The sequence below is a fragment of the Schistocerca serialis genome, chromosome 2 (genome assembly GCF_023864345.2).
Source record: "Schistocerca serialis cubense isolate TAMUIC-IGC-003099 chromosome 2, iqSchSeri2.2, whole genome shotgun sequence".
NCBI lineage: Eukaryota > Metazoa > Arthropoda > Insecta > Orthoptera > Acrididae > Schistocerca > Schistocerca serialis.
This window is the reverse complement of record NC_064639.1, coordinates 929,845,719-929,858,633: the sequence shown is the minus strand read 5'-3', so window position 1 is coordinate 929,858,633 and position 12,915 is coordinate 929,845,719.

Below are 12,915 nucleotides of genomic sequence, written 5' to 3'. Positions count from 1 at the left end.
GGGCAGAAGGAGGGACTTCCAATAGCATACTCCACCCCAAATTATAATACAGGACTGTTACAGATGCAAGTCACTAATTATCACAGCGTATCTAGTACAGTTAAATGTGGAATAAAACATCTGAAGTAAATCACAAAATTTTAGACTAGCTAGTTTCAAATAATACGGCCTTGCCACAGTAGTAACACTGGTTCCCGTCAGATGACCGAAGTTAAGCACTGTCTTGCTGGGCTAGCACTTGGATGGGTCACCATCCGGTCTGTCAAGCACTGTTGTTAAGTGGGGTGCACTCAGTCCTTGTGAGGCAAATTGAGGAGCTACTTATTCTCGTGGTCCTTAAGTAAAATGAACATTCATGGCAATAGAATTGTTCTTCAGTCAATTCCAAATGACAGCTCTCTAAATTTTTTCGATAATGTTCCACAATAAGAACATTGTCTTCCCTCCAGGGATTCTTGTACAAGTTCACAAAGCATCTCCATAATAATTGCGTGTTGATTGATCCTAATGGTAACACAGCTATTAATAGCAGCCCACCTCTGAACTGCTTCATTGTATTCGTTTAATCTAACTTGGTGGGAATCCCATACACTTGAGCAGTACTCACCAATGGGTGACATTAGTGTTCTAAACAGGTGGGATCCTATCAACCTGTGGTCTAAGCGACAACTCCCCATTCCCAATCCTTCCAAATCCGTCCATCTTCCCAGAGGAAGGGACCAATAATCCTGAAAGCTAGACACAGTTTTTTACTCAACTGCTTTTTTCTTGGATACGTCTTACACTGCATTTTATAATTTTACAAAGTGCACCATCAGCTGATCACATAATGATAAGGTTATAAATTTGATTATTGTGAACATTAGTATTAACCAGTACATCAATCTTGGAGTCAAAATATTATAATTAATTATAGAAGTAGAGGCTAATAAGATACACTTTCTCTCTGTATGTTTTTTAATATCTTGGGAGTCCAGAGTGCTAACCACTGTGCCACCTCACTTGGTGAGTAATTCAGAAAGCAGCTGTTATATTTCTGATGTTTTAAGAATGGTCGCTATGCCCTATCTTTAAGGTATCTGAACAAGACAGTGCACAGCAATAAGTTCCGTGTCCTATCTTGATGCAGAGGTGTTCAGCAATTGCCATGGCCAGTCTGTTCTCCAGATATCATCTCACTGAAAACATCTGGTCATAGACTGTGAACAGACTGATATGCCACCAGTCGCCAGTCACTATGACTGATGACCTCTGGCACAGAGATGAGGCAGCATGGAATGATGTACTTGTGTCTGTCATCCAAGCTCATTTTGACCTAATTCCCAGCCAATTTAGACCTATTGTTGCTGCCAGACACCAGGTCGGGTTGACAGAGGAGATAGAGAAGATCCAAAGAAGAGCGGTGCATTTTGTCACAGGGTTATTTGGTAAGCGTGATAGCGTTATGGAGATGTTTAGCAAACTCAGGTGGTAGACTCTGCAAGAGAGGCGCTCTGCATCACGGTGTAGCTTGCTGTCCAGGTTTCGAGAGGGTGCGTTTCTGGATGAGGTATCGAATATATTGCTTCCCCCCTACTTATACCTCCCGAGGAGATCATGAATGTAAAATTAGAGAGATTCGAGCATGCATGGAGGCTTTCCAGCAGTCATTCTTCCCACGAACCATATGCGACGAACAGGAAAGGGAGGTAATGACAGTGGGAGGTAAAGTGCCCTCCGCCACACACCATTGGGTGGCTTGCGGAGTATAAATGTAGATGTAGATGTAGAACACTGTGCAATAAATTTTTCAGTCATGCTCTCAAATCATCAACAAATTTAATAATGTATTCTTCCTAAAGTACTGTACACACACAACAAGTAAAATTACATAATTTGTTATCCTTTCCGATGTTGCAGTTTTAATGTTTAACAATGTATATAATGTGAGACCATTGTGCTAGAGAAAGGACATGCTGAAGCTAGAGAACGTAATGTGTTCTAGCACGCGACATGACCATTACTCCTGATGCCACTGTAGAGGTGTCGTGTGTGGCAACCCCTATGGCGGGTGGTGGAAGAGCAATTCTTCTGGTTTGGTGGGTGGTGTCTGGCTTCCCCACCTGGGCGCAGTAGGTCTGATGTACTGCCAATGGACTACAGGAACCCACTGGAGTTGAAGATGGCTGCAGAAGAACACATTGCATTCAGGAAAACACCGTATTGCTCCAACAAGCTAGTTCAGATACATGTATGTGTCCTCATCTGGTAGTGCTGCCTGGCCACATCTTCCTCGGGGTACAGCAGCATCAGTGGACACACCTGAAGCTTATGCACACTGCTAGGAGCCAGCTTGCCCAGGTGGTGCTGGTAGCCCTCTGAGGCTAGTAAAGAATTCTTGCACACTGTAGCGATTGTGCTTGGCACAGCTGGTGCTGTGGAGGTGGGGTGTCACAATCTCTGAATCTTCGTGTACAAGTGGCAGGCCGATGATGACGATGGCTGTACAGTGGATGCTGGAGGTTCCAGCAGCACAGCAATTATCTGGTTACACTTGCTGGTTTGAACTCCTCTGGTGGCTTGATTGGTGCACATAAATCATAGCCCAATGACTGTCTATTTGTCTGTCTGGTGGCAGATGAATGCACCTTCTGTTGGCTCAATGCTGCATTAGTGAGTTGTAATGAGTCTTGCACATATTGATGTAACATACAGGGCATTTTGCACGTCAGCTGTGTCATCAGCCATGACAGCCTTCATGACAGTAATTGGAAAGTCATGTCTCAAATTTCCTAGGTGTCATGATTCTTTCCCCTTTGGAAAAATTTGGTTCCCAATTTAGCTTGGCAGCACATTGATGAAGGATAGATAGAAAATAAACTCAAGTACAATTAGGAATGACACGTCTCTCCATAGTATGTATAGTTCATGTCACAGCCATTTTCTGAAAACTATGCAGAAGTCTTGCAAACAGATACTACAATAAATTCAACAAAGGGAAATACAGGAAGGAAGTGTAACAATACTATGAAAAGGATAGTTCCTACTCACCATATAGCAGAGATGATGAGGCACAGACAGGCTCAACAAAAAGACTGCCAGAAAGTGAGCTTTTGGCCAACAAGGGGAGAGTTGCGTTTGTGTGTATGTGTATGTATGTTATCTGCTTCCGACAAAGGCCTTGTTGGCTGGAAGCTCATTTTCTAACAGTCTTTTTGTTGTGTCTATCTGCAACTCAGCATCTCTGCTGTATGGTGAGTAGTAACTATCCTCTTCACAGTACTGAGACACTAGGATAGCTGATACATGTCACTGCTGCACTTTGACTCCAAAAGTTACTTTTGTCCAAAGCGTTCACACTTGAATCCACTTTTATGTAACCCACTCACTGCTTCATCCAACACTTTTTTTGCTCTCTCACTGTGTCATTCGAACATTACATGCAAATGGAGCATCTATATTTTTTATCTGCGTTTATTGGCATATAGAGTCATGCATGGTGCTGGTTTCAGCCTGCCCAGCCTGTATTTTGTGGCCTGACCCATATGGGCCATGGGCCAGCTCATTGGGCTTACGAGCTGAGTACAGACTGCTGTGCCAAAGCCAGATAGCTTATATGGTCTGGTGGTCTGCTGCTTCCCCAGCCCTCAGGGTTGTGCATTGTGGTTACTCACAGTGCAGCCTGTTTCTTAATAGCTCTGCTGTGTTACTTCTTACTGAACGTGCCTACTGACATAGAGTGACAAACAATGGTGATTCATGTAGTAATGAGAATAACCAAATAAAAATCAGTTCAGTCAGTTGTTGGAAAACAATAGATTCATTCAGTTGCAGTTTTACGCCTAGGTTATTCTTTTGATTGAAACAGTCTGTCAGAGCAACTCAGTCAAACCATTGGCACTTCCTGTTGTAGTTTCGCATATTGATTGAATTATTCATTTCTTCTTTTCAAGTGAAGTCACTCTGTAGCTTTTCTGTCATTTGGAACATGTTTTCATTCTTTTAACTGAAACTGTTTTATTTCACTAAGCATTGATCTTTCAGAGTAAAACCAGGATTCACTACTTTCATTTCATATGTGTACAGATTATTACATGATGATATTTGTACCTGATTTAATGATCTGATGATGGCAATAAGCCAATACTGGTAATGAGATTTTTTTAACATATGGGGTCAAGACAGAAATTTAAAAATAAAGTGCCCAGCATGATCGAGGACTCGTATACAGGCTTTGTTTGTTCATTGGGTACTTTTATGAGTTGAACTAAGGCAGAAGTATACAACTAGGGTTCCCATACCACCGGAAGGTAGCCCTAATGCCTAGGAGTAGGGGAGAGTGGGGGAATTTGATGCAGCATGTAAAATGACGCATGTCAGTGTATATTTAACTGTGAGAGCTAGCCTCATCTGATTGGTGCTGCCAACTGGTGCTCAGTTACACAAGTAAAAATGCGCAATGCAGGAACCGTTACTTGCCAGGTGTCAGTGATAGAAGCAGGAGTTAGTTTCTACTAATATGTGATATCTCTAGTTCGTAAGAGGTAAGCCATCTCCTGTTATGTTAAAATGCTAGTTTTTGTAGTTGTGCCTGTCTCTGCACAATGACACTCATGATTAGATATGTATTACACTTTTATGTAAGCTGTGCTAGTTGAGGAAATTTGACACATAGACACTGAGTACATCATTTTACCACTCTTCAGTTTTACACTAATAAAAGTAGGTAATGAAATGAAATACTTAATGAAAGTCAAAATAACTTGGTGCATCATTTGTATAAGAATGGGTTCTTCTGTTCAGATGCTGAGGGCATACACCCGTAAAACACAGAAATCTTCTTGAATGGTGATGACAGATAAATTTAAAAAATGCCATCAGTGCTGTTCATAATGGGACGACTATTAGATAGAGCACCATGGAAATGGAAGAGGATGTAGATAAAGACAAAATGGAAGATATGATACTGCTTGAAGAGCTTGACAGAGCACTGAAAGACTTGAGTCGAAACAAGGCCCCTGGAGTAGACAACATTCCATTAGAACTACTGACATCCTTGGAAGAGCCAGTCCTGACAAAACTCTACCATCTGGTGAGCAAGATGTATGAGACAGGCGAAATACCCTCAGACTTCAAGAAGAATATAATAATTCCAATCCCAAAGAAAGCAGGTGTTGAAAGATGTGAAAATTACCGAACTATCAGTTTAATAAGTCACAGCTGCAAAATACTAACGCGAATTCTTTACAGACGAATGAAAAACTGATAGAAGCCGACCTCAAGGAAGATCAGTTTGGATTCCGTAGAAATGTTGGAACACGTGAGGCAATACTGACCCTATGACTTATCTTAGAATAAAGAATAAGGAAAGGAAAACCTACATTTCTAGCATTTGTAGACTTAGAGAAAGCTTTTGACAATGTTGATTGGAATACTCTCTTTCAAATTGTAAATATGGCAGGGGTAAAATACAGGGAGCGAAAGGCTATTTACAATTTGTACAGAAACCAGATGGCAGTTATAACAGCCGAGGGGCACGAAAAGGAAGCAGTGGTTGGGAAGGGAGTGAGACAGGGCTGTAGCCTGTCCCCGATGTTATTCAATCTGTATATTGAGCAAGCAGTAAAGGAAATGAAAGAAAAATTCGGAGAAGGTATTAAAACCCATGGAGAAGAAATAAAAACGGTGAGGTTCGCCGATGACACTGTAATTCTGTCAGAGACAGCAAAGGACTTGGAAGAGCAGTTGAACGGAATGGACAGTGTCTTGAAAGGAGGGTATAAGGTGAACATCAAAAAAAGCAAAACGAAGATAATGGAATGTAGTCGAATTAAGTCAGGTGGTGCTGAGAGAATTAGATTAGGAAATGAGACACTTAAAGTAGTAAAGGAGTTTTGCTATTTGGGGAGCAAAATAACTGAAGATGGCCGAAGTTGAGAGGATATAAAATGTAGACTGACAATGGCAAGGAAAGCGTTTCTGAAGAAGAAAAATTTGTTAAGATCGAGTATAGATTTAAATGTCAGGAAGTCGTTTCTGAAAGTATTTGTTTGGAGTGTAGCCATGTATGGAAGTGAAACGTGGACGATAAATAGTTTGGACAAGAAGAGAATAGAAGCTTTCGAAATGTGGTGCTACAGAAGAGTGCTGAAGATTAGATGGGTAGATCACATGACTAATGAGGAGGTATTGAATAGAACTGGGGAGGAGAGGAGCTTGTGGCACAACTTGACTAGAAGAAGGGATCAGTTAGTAGGACATGTTCTGAGACATTGAGGGATCGCCAGTTTAGTACTGGAGGGCAGTGTGGAGGGTAAAAATCGTAGAGGGAGACCAAGAGATGAATACAACAAGCAGATTCAGAAGGATGTAGGCTGCAGTAGGTACTGGGAGATGAAAAAGCTTGCACAGGATAGAGTGGCATGGAAAGCTGCATCAAACCAGAAGACCACAACAACAACAACAACAACAACACCATCACAGCATAATATACCAGAGGCAACATTATGCAGAAAAATGAAATGAAACTTGGAAGTTTCAAAATTGACTTTCAGTTGTTCATCCATATTCTCTCGAACAAGAGTTAAAGTTAACCAATCATGTATTAAAAGTGGCTAAGTTATTTTATGGGCTTACACTTAATGACTTAAGAAAACTGGTTTATGATTATGCAGAAGCTAATAACATAGCAAAATATTTTAATAAAACTGAATAGCTAGCTCAAAGTGACTGGTATTATTTGTTTCTTAAGCATCACCCGCACAATAGAATAACAGGTTTCAGTAAAGAATCTCTAGAGACCTATTTTGATAATCTGGAGGACTTTTTGCAAAAAGTAATTAAAAGAAGCAGAGTTTTTCAGTAGATGGAAATGAAATAACTACAGTCCACAATCCACCAAAATAATTTGAGCCTAAATGAACCAATTAGTTTGAGCCACAAATTTCCTGGGAAAGAGGTAAAAATGTGACAGTAATTAGAGTGTGGGGATGTTGGACCACTGACTCTATACACCAATAATATTACTTCCTCACCTTTACAAACCAGTTCTCTGTAGTACACACACTATGTTACATGCATTGTGTATACTCTGAAAGAATAAAAGTATTCATTGTAAGTGATGGGCGTGAGAGTGATTATTTATCGTTGTAATTGCCATGCCTGCTCCCCACTACCTACAGTCTTGACCCCATTATTTTCTTTTCAACCGCGCTGTGAAATACTGAGTTCTACTTGTGCTGGCATGCCACCGATTACTGTCAGATACAAACTTCACGCCACGAAGAATAAGCCCCACACTGGTGCTTCATCGCCTGGCATCACTACAGGCAATTTATTTGTGCATCTATTTGGTGTTCTTGCCGATTCCCGGATGATATAACCAGTTCTCAAACGGCCAACAATGTTCCCATTGTTTCAACAACTGCCGAACCAGGACATCTGTACCTCTCACCAACAAGATTAACGTACTAAATCGCAAATCAAGCATGATGTTATCAGTGAAGGTGAGACAAAGCCTGTCACTCCCTTAATTAACCGTGCTACATCAACAGCGACCATACACGGTGAACAATGGCTGCCTGCCACCGTCACCACCTCCCACCTAACCAGTGGTACTAATATAATGATCAGTGACAATTAATGAGTTACACTGCAATCATTTTCATTCTAATAAGTCAGTGCATATCGACATTTCAAGTGCAACATACCAAATTACTGACACCCTCCAGAGTACCACAATTGTTGACAAACAATCGCCACCATATACAACCACCTTCCACTGCAGAGAACCGATATTGCAGACAAATCCATCCTACAAATGACCTTCCTGTGCTATAACATGTTTTTCCACTGCCTACACTTGAACTTTATGTTCCATGTGATATTGTACGTCACATGAATGACGTCACACTTGTTATGCACATGCCGCAACATGTCTCGTGTAATCACGATGACGTCACACTGACAACAGCTGCACCATGCCACAGCCAAGCCTACCATGTGGCGTCACTCAACAAGCAGGCACACCATGTCTCCCTGCAAACACACAGGGTTATCACACCTCGCGACCACAGCATATCAGTACAGCGAGCCTGACTGCAACTATGACAATGCACCATGGGAACACATGGACCACCTACAACAGCCACCACAATGGGTGACCTACATGAAATGCCATCACCCATGATTGTCAACAACTGGGATCCGTCCAACAAGCCACATTCCTTGGTAAACCTCTATGACAGTGTCCTCTATGACGCCCACTCTTCAGCCGTAACACCCGTGCCACGTCCCATGATAAACGGTCATAATACACACATTGCTAAGACACCTACGATGACTATCATGCTGCTACACAAGCTGCTGGCCCTATCAATGCTACCAAGTGGTGTTCAAGAACCTGCACCATGTACTTCACATGATTACAACAACCTCATACTGGTCCCAGTCCCTTGCCACCAGGCAGATTACCACCGGCCACACACCAAGTTACATCTGCCGCCGCTACAAGCTGATTCTCTGCAAGTATGGTTTGCACTATGCGATTGCATGATGCAATCGGCTGGCATCATAGAAGACCATGACACGTTTTTGGTGCTTTTGAACCACCTCCACACCAATACTGACCGTATCAGCAATTGCCTGTTACACACATCAGCCATTGACAGACACGAGACAGCGAAGACTCTCATACTACACAGCCTGTTGCGTTCATCTGAACAGCAACTCCACATAGCCATCGCTGAGACGTCGCTGGGCCACGATACCCAGTCAGCACCCGGGCGCAGGTTATGCCTCCGAATTGACACAAACCTCTTACCAGATCATGCTCTCTGGTCACTATGGCTTCTCAAGCTGCCTGAAAACATACAGGTGATTATGCTAATGCATGAGGGTAAACCGCTGGAAACCTGGTTACATCCTGCAGCCGGATGCTTGCTCTCCTGCAACATAACGCCTTGATAAATTCTTGTGTTGGCTCCAGCACAGATGTCAACACCGGTTGTCTCTGCAGCCAGCCCGAGCCAGCCTGCACACTGGCCACACCCACAGAGACTACCACACAGCACTCACTGTGCAGCGCCCAGACAACCGACAGTCATTGAGCTACTCCGATATCAGCTGAGTCATTCCATGCTGCGCCTCCAGCCTTGCAAGACTCCACTGAAGTGAGGCAGCAGCAGACAGATACCATGACAGACACAGGCACCACATTTGTAGCAGAATGTAAACTACCACCTACCACATTCACACCCAGTCATTGACCCATGCCTAAATGTTACAACTACTCATCCGGCCAGGATGCTGCACCTACTCAGCTGCAGTGCCCCTGCTGGTTCCACACACGCTTTGGTGGCAACGCACGGAAGTATCAGGTTGCTCCCCTGCTTCAAATCTCCTCGCTACAAAACATAACACCACTCATCGTATCCCATGTCTACATTTAACAGCACATGGCTCTTCATCTATGACACCATCCTTAGTACTACATCGTGAAGGCTACACACTGATCAGTGGAGTAAATAGGGACCACCTACCACCAGATGAGACTCCACTGCCTGATATTCCTACCTCTGAAACAGTACTGGACCTCACGCTGAAGTGCCGGGCATTGTTCAAGCAGTTTAAAACTGCAACTACTGTGTACACTAACATCCGTCACACCAATGGCAGCTCACGAGGAACTAAGGAAATCCTCTGAAACAGCTGCTCTGAGTTCATGGCACAACTGCGCATCATAGAGCAACAGCTCTCATTGTACCAGCAACAACAAGAGCCTCCTACCTGATACCCCACCAGGCCTTCAGAACCACAGCTTCTGGGTGAAAACAGTGACACTGCTCACGAATGGGTTGAGTGTAAGCAGTGATACTGCCTTTTCGAGTGGTTAGTGTGCCTCATATGCTACTCCACATCAGCTCCATAAAAAGATTAACATCGTACTGTACACAGAATTAATACTACCCCTGCTCCATTGGTCCGACATCGGCCCCACCGCCTCACCCCTCACAAATCATAGGTGGCCAAGGCTGAATATCAAGGAACTGCTACACGAGGGCACCATCAGGCCATCAGACAGTGTGTGGGCCTCATCTGTTACTATGAGAATGAAAAGAGATAAAACATGGCGCTTGTGTGGGGACTATAGACATTTCAACGAGAGCACCATCACTGATAGTTACCCCATGCCCAATATTCAGGACTTCTCTCAGGAACTGGCTGTCACAACCATCTTTAGCGTGACTGACTGCAAAAGAGTTTATTCGCAGATCCCAATGGCCACAGACGACATCCCGAAGATGGCAATAATTACACCATTTGTCCTATTTGAATTCCTCTTTATGTCCTTTGGACAAAAGACTGCAGCCCAGACTTAGCAATGGTTCATTGACGGCTTGTTTTGTACCATGCCCTTTTGTTAGTCTTACTTGGACTATGTAATTATCTTCTCACAAACAGCTCAAAATCTTGGGAAACACCTCCAAGCAGCATTCAACAAACTAGCAGAGCATAGTGCTGTGGTCAATGAGGACAAATGACAACTCTGGCAAATATGTGTTACATTCATCGGCCACCTCATTGACACTTTGGGCATATCAGTTGTGCTTTGTGAGCTCATTGTTTGCTTGCATTACTAGGTACAGTGTGCATAGGAACCCATACAAGACTACAGGTGAAAAACACAGAGAAACTAACAAGCTAAAAGTAACAAAAAAAGAAATAAAAACCAAAACACAGTGCCCCTAGCAGAATGCATGGAACTACTTAGCTGATGTGCAAAAATCGACACTTGAACTCGGGTTGACATTCGCGCATTAACACAACATACGCTAGATGATAACTGCAGTCACTACAACAGTTCCCTTGGCAGGACCAGAACACCGTCTAAAAAGCAAGCCGGGAAGTGCACAACGACCAGATCTCGTAGTGTGGTACGATACAGAAGCCATTGGAAAAGGTGGTGTGGTTGTCCAGGTCATACTCAGGCACAGGTGGGCACTGGAGCAGGTGGCAGAGGAGGCATTGGTTGCTGGGTCATGGGTGGTGGTGGCTCATGGAACACATAGGCTGGCTTCACTCTGTCTATCACGATTGTGGTATGTTTTCCATTGAAGAAAATGTCCATGGTGCACCCTCCCCTGCTGACAACCTGGTGTGGGACAGCTGGAGAGCCGGTCTGATGCCATCATTCCATAGCACCACTTCTGAGCACAAGTTGAGGTCCTTGTGTGCAAACAGTAGATCAGTACCGTGTCTGGATGCCTGTGGTGGGCATATCTTCTCTATGCATTCTCCGAGGTGCCCAAAGGGCATAGAAGGATCGATCTCTTGTTGTAGGGTGACATCTACAAAATTGCAGGGTAGTCCAGTGTTTCCCCATAAACTAGCTCTGCCAAGGAACCACCAGGTCAGGTCTGGTCTGGTCTGTTGTGAAGCCCAAGAATGACTGGCAGAGCCTCAGTCCACCTGGCCACATGGCACATCGGAGCTGCTTTTAGGGTTTGGTGCAATTGTTCCACCATCACGTTGCTCGCGGATAGTAACTGGTCATCTGATGATGGATCATTCCGCAAAGTGCTGCCTGTTTTTGGGACAATTCAGACTCAAATTTTCTGCTTCTATCAGATGTGACATGACAGGTCAGCCAAACCATGATATCTAGTCTGTTACAAAGGCCTGTGCCAAGGTTTCTGCCAAGATATTGTCTATCAGAATTGCTTCAGGCCAACGAGTGAATCTGTTGACAATGGGGAGCAGGAAACAGTGACCATTTGAGAGCGATAGCAGTCCAACAGTGTCGATGTGAACATGTGTAAAGCACACTGTGATGTTGGTGATATTACCTACTAGTGCATGAATGTGCCTGCTAACTTTTCTGTGTTGGCATTGTAGACAACACTTTGTCCACTCTCTGCAATCCTCCTTTGCCCCTACCCACACAAAGCAAGCTAGAACTAGATGGAACTTAGACCTCATACGTGGGTGGTACACGTTGAGGAGGGATTTGAACACTTACTAACGGAAGTTCAAAGGCAGGTATGGACATGGTTTGACTGTGGACACATTGCAATACAGTTGTTCAACGGTGCCAGGAATGTCCACAAGTTGTAGTTGTAATGATGACCCATGTCTTGTAACAAGTCTTGAATCTCTTGACCCAACCTCTGTGCTTCTGCAAGTGCCATATAGTGTACTGTAGAGATGCTTCTGATGTGAGAGAAGCAGTCAGTCAGCCATGATGTTGCCCATACCTGAGATGGGCTGGACATCTGTAGCGAACTATGCTATGTGCAGTAGTAGCTGATTGTGTTGCCTTGGCTAGTAGCTCATATTATTTTGCGGGAAAGTGAATGTCAGCGGCTTGTGATCAGGAAATATTGTGAAGGTGTGAGCTTCAATATGAGGGCAGAGGTACATCACCAGTAATTCACTGTTGAACTCGCTCCATTTACTCTGCGAGGTGGTCAGCTCTTTAGAAAAGAAAGCTAACGGCATCCAGGTCTTGTCGACACGTTGTTGAAGTACACTGCCTATCGCCATCTGACTCACATCTACTACCAAAGTCAACAGTGCTTTTTGACTCAGGATGTGCCAACAATGATGCATCCACTATTACTTGTTTTAGACTTCTCAAGTGGCGTGATCATATTGTCTGTCCAGGTAACTGTTAAGTTGCCTTTAGCCTTTGGGCCCACCAGTACGGCTGTCAGTGACTCCTGAACTTCAGCTGTATGGGACATGTACTGTCCATAAAAGTTCAGTATTCCTAAATAACTCCTTAGTTCTTTGTATGTGACCACCTGGGACAACTGGCAGAGAGCCTCAACCTTGTCCGACAATGGTAGAAAGCCAGTAGGAATTAAAATCCATGGAGAAGAAATAAAAACTTTGAAGTTCGCCGATGACATTGTAATACTGTCAGAAACAGCAAAG